The 21,502-nt window shown below is 41.5% G+C and overlaps 2 protein-coding genes across 2 annotated transcripts in view; one reads left to right on the forward strand and one right to left on the reverse strand.

Moving 5' to 3' along the window:
- The window catches only part of LOC144988904 (uncharacterized), a 126,473-nt gene extending 112,997 nt beyond the window's left edge, over positions 1-13,476 (reverse strand). Inside the window, exon 1 of the transcript XR_013652992.1 lies at positions 13,337-13,476. The gene's annotated coding sequence lies outside the window, so the exon portion shown is untranslated. The remainder of the gene's footprint in view (positions 1-13,336) is intronic.
- LOC144988848 (uncharacterized) overlaps positions 1-21,502 on the forward strand; it is a 44,246-nt gene that overhangs the window by 10,524 nt on the left and 12,220 nt on the right. The gene's annotated exons all lie outside the window — the stretch shown is intronic.

Genomic DNA, 21,502 nt, shown 5'->3' on the forward strand with positions numbered 1-21,502 from the left:
CAATAAGCAGCTGAAAAAGGAGAGACAATTCCCCAACAAAACCAAACACGCAGACTGACACAGTGAAAATATCAAGGAGTTACGTTCAGGAAAAAAGCATCTTGAAACTGAAAATGAGTCACTCACAGAAAAGCTAGAAGAAGAAAAAATACTGTAAAAAGGTTATCATTGGAGTCTAGCAGATTAAAATCAAAGATAGCACGCTTCCAATTTGAAGCAGAAGAAAAGGAGCAATGTGAGGGATGACATGAACTGTCAGACAAGTTAAAAAGTATTTTGGAGGAAAATAAACAGCTGAGAGAGTTTCATGCTGTTCGAGTCTTATGTACTGAAGCTCAGTGAATGCACCAGGTATAAAACGCCTAATGGCCTCTGTCATCTAACCTGTTGTTGGGGGTGTGCAACGCCCCGCCCCGCCTCTTAGAAATTACGCTCTTTTAAAGCCTGATACCGCTGTCGCGTGTGGGCAAAGCTACAAGCTAAAGTTATGGTCTGATCGCTGCATGTCTGTGTTTATCAATGCATGATGAACACGGAGATTGTGGAGAGATCAGGCTGCTTCTAAATCTGACGCCGTGTTTCCATCTCTGACAGAGTTTGAAGCCAAAGCCCCTCCCACGACTCTCTACCTGCTTTTCCTCTCTACCTGTTCACCTGTTCATATCTTCTGTAGCTGAGAGTTGTTTTTCCCCGCGCTCCCAGTGTATTCTACACAGATGTAGGGACAGTGAAAATAAACCACCCCCTTGTTAATTTTAAAACTGTTTGAAGTGTTGTGGGTTTATTACAAATCGTGTAGTACTATAAATGGCCAGCAGGTGGACAAGCGCTGTCGAGCAAGACTGACATCATGCGGGAACGCGCAGAGGAGCATGAAAGAGAGGGAAGAGAAGAGAGATCGGATGAGCGCTGAGAGTTCGGTTTTCCTAGAAAACACCCACCTGTATGAGCTTACGTACGCTGCTGTAAATGGTAAATGGCGTATACTTATATAGCACTTTCTACCTTCTTACGAAGGCCCAAAGCGCTTTACAGTCACAGTCCCATTCACCCATGCACACACACATTCACACACTGGTGGCGGCTCCGCTGCCGAACACTGGCGCCAACCTCCCACCAGAGGCAAGGTGGGGTTCAGTGTCTTGCCCAAGGACACTTCGACACATGGGCATGCAAGGCGGGAATCGAACCTGCACTGCTGTACTGGAAAGAACCCGTAAATAAACGCACAGATGAAAGAGCTGTGACTCTATCTGCCAACACTGCGCTGGATAGGAAGGAGCAGGTCTCCAGGCAGAGACATGATGTTAATGGATGAAGCAGAGAAGAACCACAAACGAGGTTCATCGTGAGACACGCATGGTGTTCAGATCTGCATGCTGATGCCCCACTGAGGCGCAGAAAAGGCTGAGTCTAAAAAAAAAAGAATTTTTCCGTTAGGAAAAAATTAATTCATAGATTTTCAGCTCTGTTGAACCATTACAATGTTTTTTTCTCCTCCATAAATTCAAATGACTTTGACCTGCAGCTTTATCAGCGGACACACGCACACTTTTAACCGAACAGGATTACTGAAAATAGATTTAATAATTAAGTTGCACATTACACAAAAGAGGAATGCATGGAAAAATTAGGCTGGAGGAGGGACATGAATCTCTTTAATAATTTTAATACAAATACGTGTTTGTTTTTTTCCTGTGGGACGGGAGACGATACAAAATCAATGCATCTCTGTTACTGTGCGGGAATAAATTCTCCGAGTTTGCGGGTGCGGGCGGGAGTGGACATACATATTGCGGGTGTGGGCAGGAGTGTAACGCATACGTTGCGGGAGCGGGCGGGATGTGTCAGAAATTCGGCGGGCGGGAGCGGGATGAAGAAAATAGTCCCGCGCAGGGCTCCACCACAAAGTTCCACTTCACTGTTTAACAAAATACTTTTTATTTCTGTTTTTCTGGCTGTTAAGATAATCACTTATAAAATGTAGCTTTTAAAATTTTCCAAAAAATGAATTAGGACAGTGTTATCAGAACTGTCATGAGATTAATTCATTGTGTGATTAATCAATCATTACCTGTTATTAAGTAATTTAATGAATCTATTTTTAACCTATGGGCTGCATGGTGGCGCAGTGGTTAGCACTCTTGCCTCACAGCAAGAAGGCCCCCGGTTCAAGTCCCGGCTGGGCGACATGAAAAAACAACATTAATGGGGGATCTTTCTGTGTGGAGTTTGCATGTTCTCCCCGTGCGTGCGTGGGTTCTCAACGGGATCTCCGGCTTCCTCCCACCGTCCAAAAACATTCTGTTACGCCCCCTTCTGGGTCTAGGGGCACCGAGGCGGCATAACATAAAAAAGTTAAGGTTTGGCTACCAAAGTTGACTGTAACAAAAAGCACCAAACAAATGTCTCCATAAAATAACCAAATTTATTTACAAATAAATAAACAACCAACAAGAACTAAAAGTGAAGCAAAAGGCTTCAGGGTGAACCCAGGCCAAAATAAACAAAACCCCACCTAACTGAAACATGTAATCTTACCTGCAAATGAAAGAAAAGGGAAATTAATGACAAAACACTTACCTCCCTAGACTAACAAAAACAGGAGAAAACTTGTACTAAAGAAAATGGCAGTTCACCCCTACAGCTTCACTTAAACAAAACTATAAACCAGGGGTCGGGAACCTTTTTGGCCAAGAGAGCCATGAACGCCACATATTTTGAAATGTAATTTCGAAAGAGCCATGCAATAATGTAGTGTCCCTTTCCCACACTGAGGCACGGAGACTTAACCTCTTTTAAGGTTCTTTATTCTGGTTACTGCAGGCTGTAAAAAAACGCCGTACAATTAATTCAGCAACTCCTGAATCTCTCCCGCCGAGACGAGAGCGCGTCTCCCAACTTTATATTCCCCTGCTCCCGCTGCAGCCCTGCCATTTCTCTTATTCGGCCCATAGCTGAACCCCATTGGTCCAAACTCCCTAACAACAGCCTGAGCGACAGAACTGAGGGCCAATCAGATCTCTGCTTGATGCGTTTAATGAACTCCAGAACTTTTAACACCCACCCAGTCCAACTCAGACCGCGACAATATGTTTAAAACTAAATATACAAGTGAATGTGTGCATTTGATTTAATTTCAACATTTTTAGAGTACAATAAGTCTGTGGATTCTTTTTAATAACATTGTTATGCTGTTGCTAATAAATGATGAGTATTTCTCGTGGTAGTTCTGCTGATGGTCTAGTCTGGTTGATACGTGGTGAGTTTCTGCTTCATGCAGGCGTTGAGACTTTAAACGTGATCGTAGGTCTGAATGTTCTGTAGATGTGACAAAGACTGCTCACATGCAGACGTGGAGTCAAACTCACACTCACACGCTGCAGTGAGTGACGGGCAGCGGGTTTCACGTTTTTACAATCCCTGCGCGATTCACCTGCTGCCTGTCGCCATACCCCCCCACCCTCTGCTTTCTCCCTCACACATCCCGTCTCCGCATCTGCGCGCTCTTTCTCAGAGACGGGAGCGCGCAGTTTTAGGCACGGCAATTCACAGGTTTCCGGCTGGTACAAACTCTGTGAAATAATAGATAATAGTAAACTGATAACGCTGGCGCAGATTTTTCTCTCTAAGCACCGCTACTACTGCGCGCCTCTGGCATCGCATCGCGCCCGAGAAGGACTGGTCAAATAAGAGAAAAAAAAAGTATAGTTAAAGATTTGTCTGCGAGCCACATGTGACCATCAAAAGAGCCATATATGGCTCGCGAGCCATAGGTTCCCGACCCCTGCTATAAACCAAAGGACTAAACAGAGTGGGCACAAAATCACAAACTACAAAGAACTAATACAAAATACTAAAGTGCAACACATAACTAAACAGGTGGTGAAGTACAAAACAAAAATGGAGAACAAAACAAAATGGAGAAGAGGGCCAAGCTGCAGTGGAGGCTTTTGCTGCAAGGCACCCTTCTCACCGGCTGGAGGTCCAAGTGGTGGCTTTAAAGGCTGCCTCCACCAGCTGGTCCAAATGGAGGCCACACCCTTGCCAGCACACCTGAAACTAATCACAGACATACAAACAAAGATCCACAAAAAACACAGAAGTCCCACTCTGATACAAAAATAACACAAAACACAGAGCAAACAGAACCAAACAAAACCAAATAAAACCTAATACGGCCACAGCCGTAACAATTCTTTATAGGTTGATTGGCAACTCTAAATTGTCCATAGGTGTGAGTGTGAGAGTGAATGGGTGTGTGATTGAGGATATTCTACCCTGCAACAGACTGGCAACATGTCCAGGGCATCCCCTGCCTTCGGCCACAAGTGAATGAATGAATGAATATTTTTAATCTAACCTAATAATTGCTGTGAAAAGCCAGATTTTGAGGTATTTTTATTGAAATCTGTGACATTGTGGTGAAGAAAAAGATCTTAATACTAAAAAAGTGTCTTTTTAATGTTTCTTATCATATTAAACATCCAACCTCTACATTTTCACCAACAAGGATTTTTTTTTTAATCTCCAACAATCCAGAAAAAAATACAAGAAGCAAACATCAAGTCTAGAGTCTCTAATTTAACACATAAAACCAGTAGGAACACCTTTCTGAGCAATCTAAAGAAATGTTGACCTCACACTTCCTAACACTACAATACATATCAGGAGTCGACAACCTGGGACACACAGAGGGAAAGACGGTGGAACGCGGGGGGGGGTGACAAAAAGAAGCACTTGATCTGTCGTCTGTTTGTATTTTTAGACTTGTAAAAAAAAGATAATTTCTTCTCACAATGACCTTTTTCCCTCTATGGTGTCATAAGGGGTCCATTCACTCAGTGCTGTTACTATCCACCTATATAAATGCTGCCACTTCTTTTCAATCAAACTTTTACATTTTACACAACATACATTACTTGTGTAATGTACGACAGCAACTACTTCCTGTTCCACATAGCTGCTGTCACCAAACTCCAATAGACCTCTATAGAAAAATAGGCAGCTGTTACTCAGTCATTCTAAATAGACAGAATTACCATTCTTGCTTTGAAACATTTTTCCTAATATCTTGTTGCTAATCTTAGTTTTTTCATAATATTTTTTCTTTATTGCCAGTTATTCAAGTTGTAAACTGACTAATCAGATGCCTCAGTAAAATGTGTGGTGCCCGCTGGCCCCACCTCAAATGTTTGATTGACAGCTTCTTCCGAGCAGCTTTCAGTGATGGGGGGGCGTGGACTTTGCACTAGCTTATCATGATTGCCAACTGCTTGCCCTAAAAACGTGACTCAGACCGCCTGACTTATCACTGTTGCCTGGATCAAAGTGGTGATTAGATTTGTTGTTGTTATTCGCTGCGTTTAGACGGACAAAAGTAATCGGTAAGAATGCCTGATTGGAAGAAAAACACGTCATATAAACACGCCGTTCAGAATATTCTGCCCAGATCAGATTTGTTTGGATCAATTTTCTTTCCCATGGAGATAGGTGGGTTATGCCGATTGTTGATCCGATCGTGTTGCATGTAAACAGTTCATTTCGATCATGTGTCACTACTGCTGTGGTTTACGTCATGCATAGACTGTGCGGTGCTCCAGCTTTGGAGCACATACATGACCGACCGGCTGCTCCGCGCGACCGAACTGTGTCTCTGAGCAGAGCAGCTAGAGTGATAGCTCTGTGTTTGTGGATAGGCTGCTGTTATTCCCACATATTTACGTGCAGCCAAGATGCAGATTGTGGCATTTCCTGCATGGATTTATGTTTTTTAAACAAGGCTAATGTTGTTAGCGCATGTTAGCCCACTCATAACCCTGACTTCTTCCGACTCCGTTCCACCACAAAAAAAGTACTGAACACACGGATTAAAAATAAAATGATGATCTAACAGGTGCTTCATAATAACCATAACAATAAAGGACGTTTAGAAGATCATCTTGTATATTACCGAGCTGCCAGCTATCTACTATGTTGCAGTTTGTTTACATCGGGACTCATTTTCTGGTACTTTCAACACTACTGCGCATGCCCAAATGATTTATTCTGACCAAATGTGTGACCATGTGAACGTTTGTTCTAATCGGAAAAAGTTTCTCTGGGCCCATGTACACGGTTGGATTTACATCCGACCATTGATCCCATCAAGATATTTTGCCCATGTAACTGTAGCTATTGAAAAAAAAATTATATCAGAACATTATGTTGTAAGCTACGGTATCTTTTACAGCTATTAGGGAATTTTGAACCAATCATGATCCATATTTGAAAAAAAAAAGTAATTGATTGACATACTTGTTGTAGTAGGACAACAGGGTCATGATTAGTCAGTACAGAACGTTTGGTGACAATAGCTTCAGTATCTTCAGAGCTATTGAGCATCTTTATTATGAGTCATTTCTCTATTAAAATGTGATAAAATATAATAAATATTGACTTTTTTCACAAAGTATTGATTGTAGCATGAATATGCTGATGAGTCTTCATTACCATATAACTGTAGAAATTCATTTGTTTTAGAGAGATGATTGATTTTTACAGAATGGTCTTTACTCGGATATTGCACTTTGTTGACAATGGTGTCTTAGCAGCCGTCTCGCTGCCAGGTGTCATTTACACGTCAAAAGATCACTTCTCATTAAAAGTCAGGAAAAAACATATTTTTTTCTTTTGAAATGAATTTGTAGTTCACTCAGTCGTAGTGTGCTGTGACTCACAGCAGCAGATTCAATAAGTTGAAATCACTGATTTGAGGTTGTAACTCTAATGAACACATGCAAATGTTAATTTGTCAGTTGTGATTTTATTTGTTAAACTTTACAGCAGAAGATTTTTACACACAGATGCAGACTTTTGGTTTGCCACATTCTATTTTACAAGTTCTCACATTAAATCTTCAAGCTTGTCCATTTTGACACATTTTTACCGTCTGCGCTGCCAGTAGCACTTCTAGGCTAACACACACATAAACACACCCACCAACACCACTATAGGCAAGTTTCTGACCCCGATTGATGGGACCCAAGACCTCGGTCCTGGAGGTGATTTCTAAATAAAATAAATACAATAAAAGACATGTGAATGTAACTTCATTAGCAGCATATTCCTAACATTACACAGCTGCTGTTGGGCTGAAATAAGCCTCAGAGACTGAGACTGCCCTGCCATTACTATAGATGCCTGCGTCTTTACTGTCAATAATGACAAGAATCTAAAACATTCTATTTGTTTTCAGACTGTTTTACTTTTTATAATTTCATATAAAAGTAATTGCCAGAAGACAGAATCAGGTTAAAAGTATTATTTTCTGTCAGTCCCACCGTCCCCTTTCTAGTAAATCTGTCTTTATCTCAGCATGATTTAATTGAGTATACTGTTATATTACATTGAATACCTGTTTGTACCATTTATGAATTACATATTTGTAATTTCATTTCCTTAAAAAAACAAAGAAAATCACTGTATTTAATTGAGCAAATGTGATTTAAGTGACTTTTTTGTTTTGTTTTATTTTCTGTCTTTTTAAATATGCATTTCAACATTTCTGTAATGAGTTTAATAAATATGTGTACATTATTTATTGCTTTAAGTGCAATGCTTGAAATAAATCAATCAATCAAAAATCAATCAATCAAAAATATTATTTTCTATCTTTAACTGGTGCAGACTACAAGTTATTGACTGAAACAGCTTACCTTATAGGGGGCAGGTGTAGAGGACAGTTCTATACTGTTGTGCTAAAGAAAACAAAAAACTTATTTTAAAACATTAAAAGTTTTTTATTGTACACATTCTGAATGAGTCTATTTAAAATTGTATTGGTACTTAATGCATAAAGTAACCCTAACATATAAAAGGGCCTCTACTTGTGTTTCTGCAGCCGTCCCCCAGTGTTTGATGACTGAAGAGGAAAATCTCTGCATCCAGCAGAGGAACTTCAGTGTGGAACAAGAGGAACCAGAACCTCCACAGATGAAAGATGAACCAGGGGAACTCTGCATCAGTCAGGATGAAGATCAACTTGATCTGAAGCAGGAGACTGATACCTTGATGGAGATTCCTACTTATGAGGAAGATGAGAACAGTGAAGCAGATCTAAACAATCAGCAGAGCTTTAATGTAACTGATAGTCAGGATGAAGAAGGAAACCAACATGAAGAATCAACATCAACTACAGATGAAGAGACAGAATCAACATCAACTACAGATGAAGAGACAGAATCAACATCAACTACAGATGAAGAGACAGAATCAACATCAACTACAGATGAAGAGACAGACCCACAGAACAGAGATCAGAGGAAGAGGAGGGACAGAAGTCATGTCCAAAGTGTGGATGGCTCTCATATGTCAGCAGGTCAGTGTGACTTTGATGATAGAAAAAATCCCAAGAAGACAAATCTTGGTAAGAAATACAAACAATCTCGAAAAGACTCTATAAAGTCTGGTAAAAACTCAAGAATAATTACTAACACGTCTGACTACATGGAAACTGGGTCTGATGAAAGATGTTATATCTGTAAAGAATGTGGTAAAAGCTTTTGTAACAAATCTCAGATCAGAATTCACGCAAGAAACCATGCAAAAGATAAGAGATTTTCTTGTAAAGAATGTGAGAAAAGATTTAGTCACAGATCTAGTCTCAGAAGACACATGAGAACTCACACAGGAGAAGAGCCTTTTTCTTGTAAAGAATGTGATAAAAGCTTTAGTTTTATATCTAGTCTCAAAATACACATGAGAACTCACACAGGAGAAAAGCCTTTTTCTTGTAAAGAATGTAAAAAAAGTTTTTGTAATGTATCTAATTTCAAAACACACATGAGAATTCATACAGGAGAAAAGCCTTTTTCTTGTAATGAATGTGATACAAGTTTTCGTCATGCGGCTAGTCTTAAAATACACATGATAACTCACACAGGAGATAAGCCTTTTTCTTGTAAAGAATGTGATTCAAGTTTTAGTTGCAGATCTAGTCTCAAAACACACATGAGAACTCACACAGGAGAAAAGCCTTTTTCTTGTAAAGAATGTGATTCAAGTTTTAGTTGCAGATCTAGTCTTAAAATACACATGAGAATTCACACAGGAGAAAAGCCTTTTTCTTGTAAAGAATGTAGTAAGAGTTTTAATCAAATATCTTCTTTCAAAATACACATGAGAATTCACACAGGAGAAAAGCCTTTTTCTTGTAAAGAATGTGGTTCAAGTTTTAGTTTCAGATCTAGTCTTAAAATACACATGAGAATTCACACAGGAGAAAAGCCTTTTTCTTGTAGAGAATGTAGTAAGAGTTTTAATCAAATATCTTCTCTCAAATCACACATGAGAACTCACACAGGAGAAAGGCCTTTTTCTTGTAAAGAATGTGGTTCAATTTTTAGTTGCAGATCTAGTCTTAAGACACACATGAGAATTCACACAGGAGAAAAGCCTTTTTCTTGTAAAGAATGTAAAAAAAGTTTTAGTCAAATATCTACTCTCAAAACACACATGAGAACTCACACAGGAGAAAAGCCTTTTTCTTGTAAAGAATGTAGAAAGAGTTTTAGTCGCAGATCTAATCTCCAAACACACATGAGAACTCACAAGATTTCTCTTTAGAAACAATGTAATAAAGGAGTTAGTGTAATCTCTAAATTCTAAACTTTTCTGAAAAGAGGTTGACACCTCAACCTCTGCACCACAGTCAAAGACTTTATTTTACAGGAGGGAAACATCTGATGGCCTCCATACCATATTGATGAAGTAACTTCATTAGAGGGAGGCACAATTGAGAATTTAATGTGTAGAAATGAGGTTTTCTACAAATGTATTGTTATAATATGATATTCTTACTTTCTATGAATTATTTTTAGGTTTTCATCTTCTCTACATCAAAAGCAAAAAAGTAATGGATCAATACATTTGAATCTTTGTGTAATGATATCAGACAAAGAGTTTCACTGCTGGCAAAATATGTACAACTTTTTCACAAAATGAATTGTTTTAGATGTACCTGAAAATGGAAATGAGTTGTTTGTTTTGATTCATTAGAGCTAATTCTTGAATGTCTTTATTATGGTTGAAATGTTTTTTATACATCTTTAGTTCTAACACTTTTAATGTGATCAGTGAACATTTAATAAATATATATATAAACACAAAGTAGTGGCTGCAGTATATACTTTGTTAGGTCAAGTAATAGGGGTGTAACGGTACACGTAGTTGTACCAAACCGTTTCGCTACGGCACTTTCGTTTCAGTTCACCTTTGTACTGTTTCGGTTTTTTAAATTGTATTAATTTTTTTGTTTTTGTTCTCCCTAATGTATTAACTTTGCGCCGAGACGGAACTAATGTTAACCGCGAGTTTTCGCTGAGATGCCATTAGGTGACGGACAGTTAGCATGTCAACTATAGCACTATGGTTAATGCAGACGCGAGACCAGGACTTGAGGACCCACCCATCTCCTTACGCTCTCCTGTGTGGTAACACTTTTGATTTGTTGTGAGCATCCATGAAGGGAAAAGTCAGTTGGATAAGTCGAACACCGTGTGCCGACATCGTTTCACGAAGATCGCGTATGCTGCGGTAAAACATCTAATCTGCTAATGCACTTAAAACGGCATTACCGGATTGTCTGTAATTAGTAATGACTGAACTGTTTGGCAAAGTCTTTCAGATGCCGATGGAAAATAAGTCTGTTATTTTGGAGGAGATAAAGGTAAAGGTTACCAAATACAGAGCAACAGGATGCATCCATCTTGATGCTAACCCTCTTGAATTGGGAAGAACCAATGAGACCAGCTATAAGCATACTGAAAAATTGGCAAAGAGGTATCTCTCCATTTCTGCAACCTCTGTCCCAAGTGAGGGTTATTTTCTAATGTGGGGACATCGTTACCGCTAAGAGATCTCTCCTCGTTACTGAAAATGTTGACAAACTAATCTGAAAAACTGAATACTAAACTGAAACTTAACTCAGCAAAATCAAAGATAGGAAAAAAGTGAGATGACACACAACGCATGCGAAAACTTTTTTGCCGCTGGCAGTGGCTGTCATATCACGCTAAATCGCGCTCAAAGTGGTCAGCAAAATCAAAGATAGGACAAAAGCAAGATTTGACACAACGCATGTCCATCATTTGGTCCAAAGCTCCAGTGCAGCCTCTCACCTCCTCCACCTTCCTCTTTGAGGGAGGCAGCAGAAGCTCCTCCTCTTCTTCAGCTGGATGATGCTGTCCTCCACCTGCAGCTGGACCTGGATGTTCTCTCAGACCATGTGGCCTCATGGATCAGAAGGTTGAGGGTTCAAGTCCCTTCATGGTTGAAGTCAGACAGAAGAAGAGTTTGGTTTGGATCCTTTCTTGTCTTTCTGTTGTCATTGAGTCTCTTCTAGTTCCAGGTCTGGTTCAAATAGTGGAATCATCCAAAAGGATGAAAACAGTCCTCCAAGCAGACGTCAGATGGAAAAGCTCATCAAAGAACACATCCAACTAGCCAATCAGCAAAGCACTGACAAGCTGGACTTGTGCTCTCCTTCAGTGAAGAACCTCCTCCAAGCTAAAACCAGGAAAAAAACTCTCTTCATGTTTGAAAAGAATCAAACATTCAAACAGGAAGAGGAAACAAGGTTTGTCAGGAAATCAACAGATTTGATTGATTGTAAATCTTCTTCCTGTTGGAGTTTGATGAATGGAAGTAGAATCTGTAGAAAGTCAGTTGATGTTTTCCATTTCAGTAAATGAAGGTTTGATCTGCAGATTTCCTGATCCCTTTCTGACTGGGATCCAGACCTGATCTAGACGGGACTCATGAGGAAGCAAACAGCACAGAAACTGCTCTGAATGTTCCCTCTTCTTCACTTTCTGTCTGACTTCAACCATGAAGGGACTTGAACCCTCAACCTTCTGATCCATGAGGCCACATGGTCTGAGAGAACATCCAGGTCCAGCTGCAGGTGGAGGACAGCATCATCCAGCCGTCACAGACTGGGGGCGGAGCCTGGAGATGACTGCTGAAGGTCAGAGGGCGGAGCTTCATCAGGATGAAGGTGCTGCTTGGATTCTGCTTTGATGTCCGTCTGTTCTCAGTCCCTTCATGGCTGCTGCTCAGAGCTGTTTCTGGATCTTTCTGGAGAATTCATGTCTTTACTGATCCAAATGTGGGATTTCTGTTTTTCTTTGGACTTTTCTTGATTTCAGGCTTTTAGCTTTTGGAACTTTCTTTGTTTCTATGCTTTAACTTCCAAGCGGGTTTATCTAAGACAATCTTATTGTTTTTCATTTGACTTTCTAGGAACTTTCTGTTTCATCTTTGAGGATTTGGACTTTTGAAAGACTCTTAGCTGCAGTTTCATCCTTTGAACCAGATGGATCTGAATCTAGAGTCAAAGATTCTAAGGAAATCCTGGATTCACAGACATTTGATTGAATTTCTGATCCAGACAGAAATTCTAAGAATATTCAGCATGCATTTGGAAAAACTCCTTAGCTTCTTGTGGAAAATGATGAGTCATTGGAAAAGCATTCTCTGAATGCTCAGAAAACTTCCTCTAAGGTTGTGGTTGTTTGGAGAAGTCCTCCTCTTCAAAGAAGTTCTCCTGACCATCTTCAAAGCCACTTTCTGCTTTTTCAAACGCTACTGTTCAACAAAAACTTGGTTTCTGCCACCAAACCAACCTTAGACACTGAAACAGAATGAATCCAATGCAGAAATGTGTTGACACCTTTAATTCAAAGCTTCAATCAGTTTGAATCTCATGAAGAACATTTCAAAAATCCACATTTGGATCAGGCGTCTTCATCAGAGCACAACTCATGTTTCCAGGACTGTGACTCACCAATAGATCCTCATTTCCTTTACACAATCTGTTTCCATCATTTGGATTTTTCATAAAAACTTGACTTAGAAAAGAATTGTTGCCCCAAAATGTCCAGTTTGAATAGTCTACAGTTTGTTGTGTTTGGTTGCTAGGTAACAGGGTCTTTAATGTCTCTGATGTCATGGTGGCTTTCAGAGTTGAACTCCTGAATATGACGGTAAACATTTGGATTGAACCAAAATGGGATTGAAGCTCATGCTAAATCCTGATCTCAATGCTGAAAAAACCTCCTCCTAGATTCTGGTTGTTTGGAGAAGTCCTCCTCTTCCCAGAATTCCTGAAAAAAGCCCTCATTTCTCCTGACCATCTTCAAAGCCACTTTCTGCTTTAGTTTAGTCCAAACTTGCTTTATGCTGACAACATTTCCAGCTTGAATCCATCTGAAGAATCCAAGGAAACAAACCAATCTAAGTCTGCATTCATGCCACTTCAGAACCAACAAAGCATGTTTCCAGGACGCTGACTTACCAATAGAACTTGGGATTTCCTTTGCAGAATCCTTCTCCGTGTCTTTTCCTTTGTTTTTCTCCCCAAAACCTAAAGCAGAGATTTTTGCTGAGCTGCAGAACAAACGTCTGACTGCTTTAACCGCCGTTGATGGTTTGTTGGGTTTCCCTCTATAGCTGCTATGGTCTTGGTATGGTTGCTAGGTAACGCTGTCTTCGATGATGATGACGTCAGAGTGGCCTCTAGAATGGACTTTTTTCTTGTGGAACCAGGAGCTGTAACCTTTAGGGCACTAGGACCCAGAAAGAGGTCCAGGCAGTGACGGTGTTCAGTGACGTCACTCCTCAGTGACGGACATGCTGTACACAGCAGACTGCAGACCAGCCCACACCAGCAACACCGTGGTGAAGTTTGCAGACGACACTACTGTGGTGGGGCTGATCTCTGGAGACGACGAGACGGCCTACAGAGATGAAGTCCTGAAACTGTCCAGGTTGTGTCAGGCTAATAACCTCATCCTGAACACCACCAAGACCAAGGAGATCATCCTGGACTTCAGGAAGAACAGAGCAGATCCACCCCCACTCTACATCGATGGGAACTGTGTGGAGAGGGTCCACAGCTTCACCCTCCTGGGCACCACCATCTCTGCTGACCTCACAGGGTCTAACAACACCATGACTGTCATCAGGAAGGCCCAGCAACGCCTGCACTTCCTGAGGAAACTTGGGAGGAACAATGTGAACCAGGAGCTGCTGGTAACCTTCCACTGCTCAACCATTGAGAGCATTCTGTCCTCCTGCATCACAGTGTGGTTCTCCCACTGCACTGAAGCAGAACGGCAGAGCCTCCAGAGAGTGGTAAAGACGGCACAGAGGATCATCAGCTGCCCCCTCCCCTCACTGAAGGACATTTACCAGTCTCGCTGCCTCAGCAGAGTGACTAGCATCATCACTGACTCCACCCATCCTGCTTTCTCTCTGTTTGAACTGCTGCCCTCTGGAAGGAGGTTCAGGTCCATCAGAACCAGGACAAACAGACTAAAGAACAGCTTTTTTCCACAGGAAATCACCAAACGGAATACACACACTTCCACCAACTACACCCACTCTGACTTTTTACAAATGCTAAATCTCTGACTACACATGTGTGCAATATCTTGACTTCTGTGCAACAACACAATATCTACTATGCTGCACTCACAGCAACTCGACTCATTCCATTCTATTTTGTCCATACATATTTAATATTTAACAGTTTCTGTACATATTGTTCATTTTTTGTTAGAGATGTAAACACAGTTATTCTATTTCTATTTCATTTTATTTAACTTCATCACTTCAAGGCTGCTGCAATTTCATGTATCACCATCCACAATAACAATAAAGAATTCTGATTTATTTCTGGAAGACGCCATTTTTGTCCCTAAATGTTGGATTCAGTGTGAATTCCAGTCCCACTCCCAGCATTCCTGCTCCTCTTTAGCTCCTCCTCTTCCTCCTGATCAAAGTTTGAAGCCCAGAGCCAAAAGTGCGTCTGCAGCTGCTTCTGCTCCAGCAGCCGCTCCCTCTGCTCCTCCTGCCTCTCCTCCTCTGGGAGCTCCTGCATCCTCCTGACTCCTCCCTGTCCTCCAGCATCATCAGGAGGCTTTCAAAAGGCTTTCTGGAAGGTTCCAAAGCAGAAAGCTTCCTCCTTTGAAGATGGAGGAAGACTCCAACACTGACAGACAGACAGACAGACAGGAAGTCTCCTGGTTTTTCTGCTTCAGAAGGTTTCTGGGAAACTGCAGAGTTTTCTTTGTGGAGCTAAAGAGCTGCTGTCAGTCTGCTTTGGTCCATCAGGAATGAAGGTCAGGACTGAGAGGAACCTGAAGAAAGTGACTCTTCATCATCTGCTGCTGAAGAAGACAGAGGAAGATCCACTGTGAGAGCAGCTGCAGAAAGCTTTCTGCTGTTTTTCTCCTCTGAGAGAGTTTGGAGTTCCCAGCAGTTTGAGTGGAGCTGAAGCAGCAGAGCTGAAACAGACGTTCTTCTGCTCCCATTCAGCATGAACGGACAGATCCACTGAAGGCCGGAAGGCCTGAAGCTCTGGCTTCCAACACGTCTGCATGGATCCAAGCGTGTGCAGTGTGTGCTGACATGCTGTTCTCTGAGGAACATGTTGGTGTCTGACTGGATCTGAGGACACAAACAGCTGCTGACATCTGAGAGGGTCAAGCTGCAGAGTGGCTCCTCAAAGCTCACGTCTCTGCTGCTTCTGTCTGGATCCACCACTAAAAGGACTGTCCAGAGTCGCTCCTGATCCGGTTCCAGTCTTTCTGGCTCCAACTTCTCTTTGCTGTCAGGAAGCCTTCATGTTCTCTGCCTTCCTCACATTTCTGTCTTCTCTCTGGGCTTGAAGCCCAAAAGGAGCTGAAAGCTGCTGACTTCAGTCTGATCCCATGTTCTGGATCATCCGTGTTCCTGAAACACGCTGCTGGAGCCGTGATCAGAGGAACCGGAGAACTTCCCAGAACATGCAGACACATGTGGAACTGTTCTGATCATCTGTGTGTGTTGACAGTGAAGGAGAGCTTTGTCTTTGAAAAACCTTTATTGACTCTGACAGAGTTTCAGCTTGAATCCATGTGGTTTTCATTCTTCCATTGAAGTGGTCTCCAGAAACTAAAGATCTGCTGAATCAATGCTCCTCTGAGAACTTTGGAGCTTTTCTCTGCATCTGTTCCACACTTGAATGTGCAGAAGATCAAAGCGCCGGACGCTCTGAGCTTCAGCGTTCCAGTCAGCAGCTGCTGAAGCAAAGCCAGCAGCAGGTGAGGATCTGGGCCTCAAAGCAAACGGACAGAAAGATGAATGGAAGAAGGGATGGAGTCCCAGTGTTGAAGACATCAGCTGGAGAAGCTCTGAGGCTCTTTCAGCGCTGCTGCTTTCCAGCAAACCCAGCAAACTGCAGCATCTGTGATCTGAGAGGCTGTTGGTGAAGAAGAGCATCATCAGCATAGAACTGTGGGCCCTTTGGGTTCAGAAGAACAGCTTCATGATGTGGAAAGAATCTGTGTCCTTCAACAGGTCCAGAAGATCCCAAACATGGAAACTGGAAGCAGTTTGGATTCCGGTTTCTTCCTGAACTTTGAGGATCCAAATGCTGAAACTGGAAGCTGACAGATAATGCAGCAGACTTTACCAATGTGCTGAGAACACTAGAACATCCACAGAAGAAGAGAACACTGTTCTAGTGGAACATCTACAACTTCTGTCCATGATTCAGAGGAACTGCAGGAAGATGACTCCTCCCACTTTGGGTTTGGTCAAATGTAAAAAAGACAAAAAAAACAAATCCAAACAATTTGGATCAATTCTGGAAGAAAATGTTCAAGTTTTTCAACTTTCAGGAAAAATTCTTCAAAGAAATAAATCTGTTTTAGAATCTATGAAGAACACTGACTGGAAAACAGCACCAGACTGCTGCAGCTGCAGACCTTCATGTGACTGTGGGAGCTGCAGCAGCTGAGCAGCTCAGCATCTCTGCAGACTCAGACGGAGCTCAGAGCTTCTGAGTTGTGGAAGTTTAGTGGCTGAACTTCTTGTAGGTATACAATATCCAACGCGGATGAGTCACCGGTAGGAAAAATATGCTTCTCTTATGGGCGTACTACTAATATAAAAATACGCAGATTATTTCAAAAGATTTATACCTCTCCCCCGTATATTTTAAATTATTGGAATCAATTTGTTCCAGATATCAACTGGAAAGCAGTCTGGACGATCCCTCATAAGTATTTAATAATAAATAAGGTAAAAGAAGTATCCTTTAAAATTCTCCATAAAATTTACGCTGCCAAACATTACATGATAAAATTTAAAAAAGATATTAATACTGATTGTAGTTTCTGTGGAGATCACCCAGAAACAGTAACTCATCTTTTCTGGCACTGTTTGTCCACACGGAGATTTTGGAAGGAGTTCAGTAGTTTCATCATTATTCATGTCTTCAAAGATTTCTCCCTGAAATGGGAAAATGTATTACTTTGTTTTTTCAGGACCCCCAAAAAACAAAAGGTTTTTTTCATAATTAATTTATTAATTCTTCTGGCAAAATTCTACATACATAAATGTAAATTTACTAATAAAACACCATACTTCCCACAATTCATTAAAGATGTAACTTTTTACATAAAATCAATATCCTTTTCCTCCAACTAAAAGGCTCTCAGAACTATTGAAATTTGTAACTCTGTGCAAATATTGAATGAATTGACTCCCCTGGCTGTTTAACATTATTTGTGTTGTATGTATATTGATTGTATGTTGTATACTGCATTGATTGTTCTTCATGTTGTATACTTGCATTTGTTCAATAAAGTTATTTAAAAAAAAAGAACTTCTTGTAGGTCCTGCTTGGTTCAGGTTGTTGCTGGTGGTGGAAAGAGGTCTGCAGGAGCTCTTTGCTGTTGGAAGGATCTTCTGTCTGCAGACTCTCTGATGCTCCAGCAGGAGGCGCTGCAGTGTGCTCCTCCTCATGAGTCCTGAAGCTGCACCTTCGGCTGCAGAGCTTCAGAGCTGCTTCTTCTCAGACCACTTTCTTTGGCTCTGATGTTTTTTATTATTATTATTATTATTATTATTATTATTATTATTATTATTATTATTATTATTATTATTATTATTATTATTATTATTATTATTATTATTATTATTATTATTAATCTATCTTCATTTCTTTCCCCCCGCCATCGACATCATTATGTGAGCGACAGACAACACTCCAGACCAGCTGGTGGCGCTAAAGCACCATGACGCTGTTAGCCAAACAAAGAAGAAGAACAGCACGAGGCGCTAGCAGCGTTAGCTTGTTAGCAGGCTAGCAGCGTTAGCTTGTGTTCAGAGGTCGGTGGTGTTTTGTTGGGACGTTTGTGAGGTTTTTGGACAGAAAGGACGATACGTGGTTCGTGTGGGAACTCTCAGCATTTTCCAAAGTGTCGTAAATGAGTGAAGAAGTGTTGAACGGAAAGACAACGTGGATTGCTGTGATTGTGAGACTAGCAGATGATCGATCGGAGCTGCAGTGAAGAGGACGGCGGTGTTTGTGGGAGTTGGAGCTGAAGATCGGAGCAGGAACCATGTCTTCCCTTCAGTCTCTGAGAGAGTTGATCAGCGAGCGACTAGCTGCTGCTGCTGAAGAAATCTGCAGACTCTGTGAAGGAACCATCGTCCAGTACGAGGAGGAGCTCTGTCGTCAGCGCAGACTGCTGGATGTCATCTGGAAACCACAGCTGCAGCTCCACCACATAGGTATGTCACCTTCAACAAACACAGAAGACCTTTGAGCTTCATGCTTTTCTTTTTGGGGACCCGTCTGTCATTCAGTGGCGGTTCTACACTGACTTACTCCCCGGCGATAAACCAATCATTTTCCTGATTTACTTTGTGTACAAATTGTGCTCAAATAAAATTGCCTTGTCTTACTGTTACTCTCACAAGATGAACAATTCAACAAAAAGTTACTTAAGTAAATGTAATGCGTTACTACTCACCTCTACATATTAATTCAATTAATCTCTTCTGGTCCTCCAGACTCCTCAGACATTTTCTCCAATGATCACAGAGTTTATTGATGCTTGAGAAAAACCCAAAGTCCAGGGGCCTCATTTATAAAACTTTGCGTAGGATTTGCGTCAGAAGTGGCGTACGGATGAAACATAGGACGTGCGTACGCACAGAAATATTCAGATTTATAAAATTGTGCACACGCACATCCTACGCATGTTTCCCCTTATAAATCACAACCAATCCTAAATGCAGCGCAGCTATTGCGGCTTCATGACACGCCCATAGTTGCCCATAAATAGTCTGTGAAACGCCCGCAAATGAATATTCATTGATTGCGAAATCATGGCAAACACAGAGAGGAAATCAAAAAAACGTAACTTCACTTAATGTGAATTTGAAGTTATCGTTGGCGAGGTGGAAAAGAGGAGAAAAGTGTTGTTTGGAGGGCACAGTGTGGACATTACTAATGCCAAAAAGGCACGTGAGCGGCAAACGGTGGCAGACGCCGTAAATGCTGCAGCCTCACAACCTCGGACCGTGGCCGAAATAAAAAAGAAATGGTCGGACATTAAAGTCGAGGCAAAAAAACGTCTAGCGCTGTATCGAGTGTGTCTGCCACGGGTGGGTGGGACACCGGAGCTGACCCCTCTTGATGAGAGACTGGCGGCAATAATTGGGGAATCTCTTTTAAGTGGAGTGGTGACTGAGACGGAGGGTGACACCGACGCGCCAGATGCACCGGGTGCCAAAAGCCCACAGAGGTCCAACAGGATGGCTGGAGGAAGTCGGAACTAGGGTTGGCCGATGTCCCCTAAATTGGCAGTTAGTTGACGATCGTTGCAGTCAACCACCGGGATGGACGATGATATCGTCGGGAGGGGGGGGGGGGGGGGGGGGGTTGTTATTATATAAATATTATTCATTATTTTACTTTATTACTTTATTTATTTTATTTCCTAAATAATGACGCATCTGCGATGATCCAACTGTGATCCGTCCCGCAGCTCTACGTGAACGAGCAACCGGAATTTAGGAGACGGGTAACGGGTAACGCAGTGTGTAAGCTTCGAAGCAGAAAGGCCGCTCAGTCCTTAGAAACCGTTCAAATAATCGCGTGGATTTGTGTTTCCAGTCGTGTCTCGACAAAATAAAGGCTGCTGTCAGTCCCACATATTTACGTGCAGCCAAGATGCAGAGTGCAGCCTTTCCCGCATAAAATTTATTTTCATGCTAATGTTGTTAGCCCGTGTTAGCATACTGCTAATAAGTTAACACAGGCTTTTTCCGGCTCCGTTTTTCAACAGAAAAAACACTGACCACATGGATTAAAATAAAAATGATGAGCGAACAGGTACTTTATAATAACCGTAACATTAATAAAAGCACGTTTAGGAGATCATCTCGTATATTACCGAGCTGACGTATGTAGCCGCTCGGCGGAACTAAGTTTCGCTTCCGGTTTTTAAAAACACTACTACTCATGTGCGAATGATTTATTCCGACCGAAAGTGTGACCCATGTGAACATTTTTATAATCTAAAAAATGGTTTTCTGGGCCCAAGTCCACGGTTGGATTCTAATCTGACCAATAATCCTTATCAAGATATTTTGCACATGTAACCGCTGCTTATGGTGTCGACTCGCAGCGTGGCGGGGGCGTGGCATCACAATGGTGTCTCTCCATCGCGATGTCAGTCACCCATCACGATGGACGATGGTATCGTCCATCGCCACAACCCTAGTCGGAACCGGTTTATAAGCCACTCCTCCTCTTTTGCCAGCAAGTCTTCTTGCTGTCTAAAGATGCGTTTACTCAGAATTCTTCCATTTGCCACATCTTCTAAAAGCGCAAGATCAGCCATTGTGCGTCATTACGCATCGTGATGGGGCATTTTATTTCCATCCATTTATTGCATCTGACAAGCTACAGATGTCGGTAATAATCGACGTGGAAATGGGAAAATGTTCATCAAATGTAATTTCTTGTTGCTTTCTGAATGTTTGAGACATACGCCATACATTGTTTTATCAAAAATAAAACAAACTAAAGGCATATGCATGAATACCATAATTCCGTAGCTTATGAAGAAATGTTTTAATATGAAAACAACTTTCCCCAGTGGACAATTAATACGTCTTTCCGTCCGTCCGCACACCCGCACCGATATCTGCTCCGCCAGACGGACACATTAACGAGAATATCAGTTTTGTACATTATTTCGTTCTGTTAACTATATTATTCATGAGGATGAATTGCACAACATGCCAATATTGTAGAACATATTTCACTTTTTTCTTTCTGCAAATATGTGTTCATTTGAATTTCTGTTGTAATTTTCGTTTGATTTCTTTTTGTTTGTTTCACTGCTGATCGATCAAACAGGTGTTCGTGTAGGCTATGAATTGTCAGACATGCTTTTGTGAAGTCTTCATGTTATTTATGAGAGGCAGGATTGTCATTTTCACTTTCACGTGTTCCTTCCATCTGCCGACGGTGTCGCCGTTTCTCATTTCACCCATTTTTGTGCGTACGCCTGGGTCAGAGCTTGAAGGACCGCACATTTTCCAGTCAAGTTTGCTTTTTATAAATCTCAATTATTCCGTAGAGAGTGGCGTACGGCTTCTTTTGTGCATACGC

Source organism: Oryzias latipes, chromosome 2 (assembly GCF_053564925.1).
Source record: "Oryzias latipes strain Hd-rR chromosome 2, Olatipes_Hd-rR_3.1".
In the NCBI taxonomy this organism is placed as follows: Eukaryota; Metazoa; Chordata; class Actinopteri; order Beloniformes; family Adrianichthyidae; genus Oryzias; species Oryzias latipes.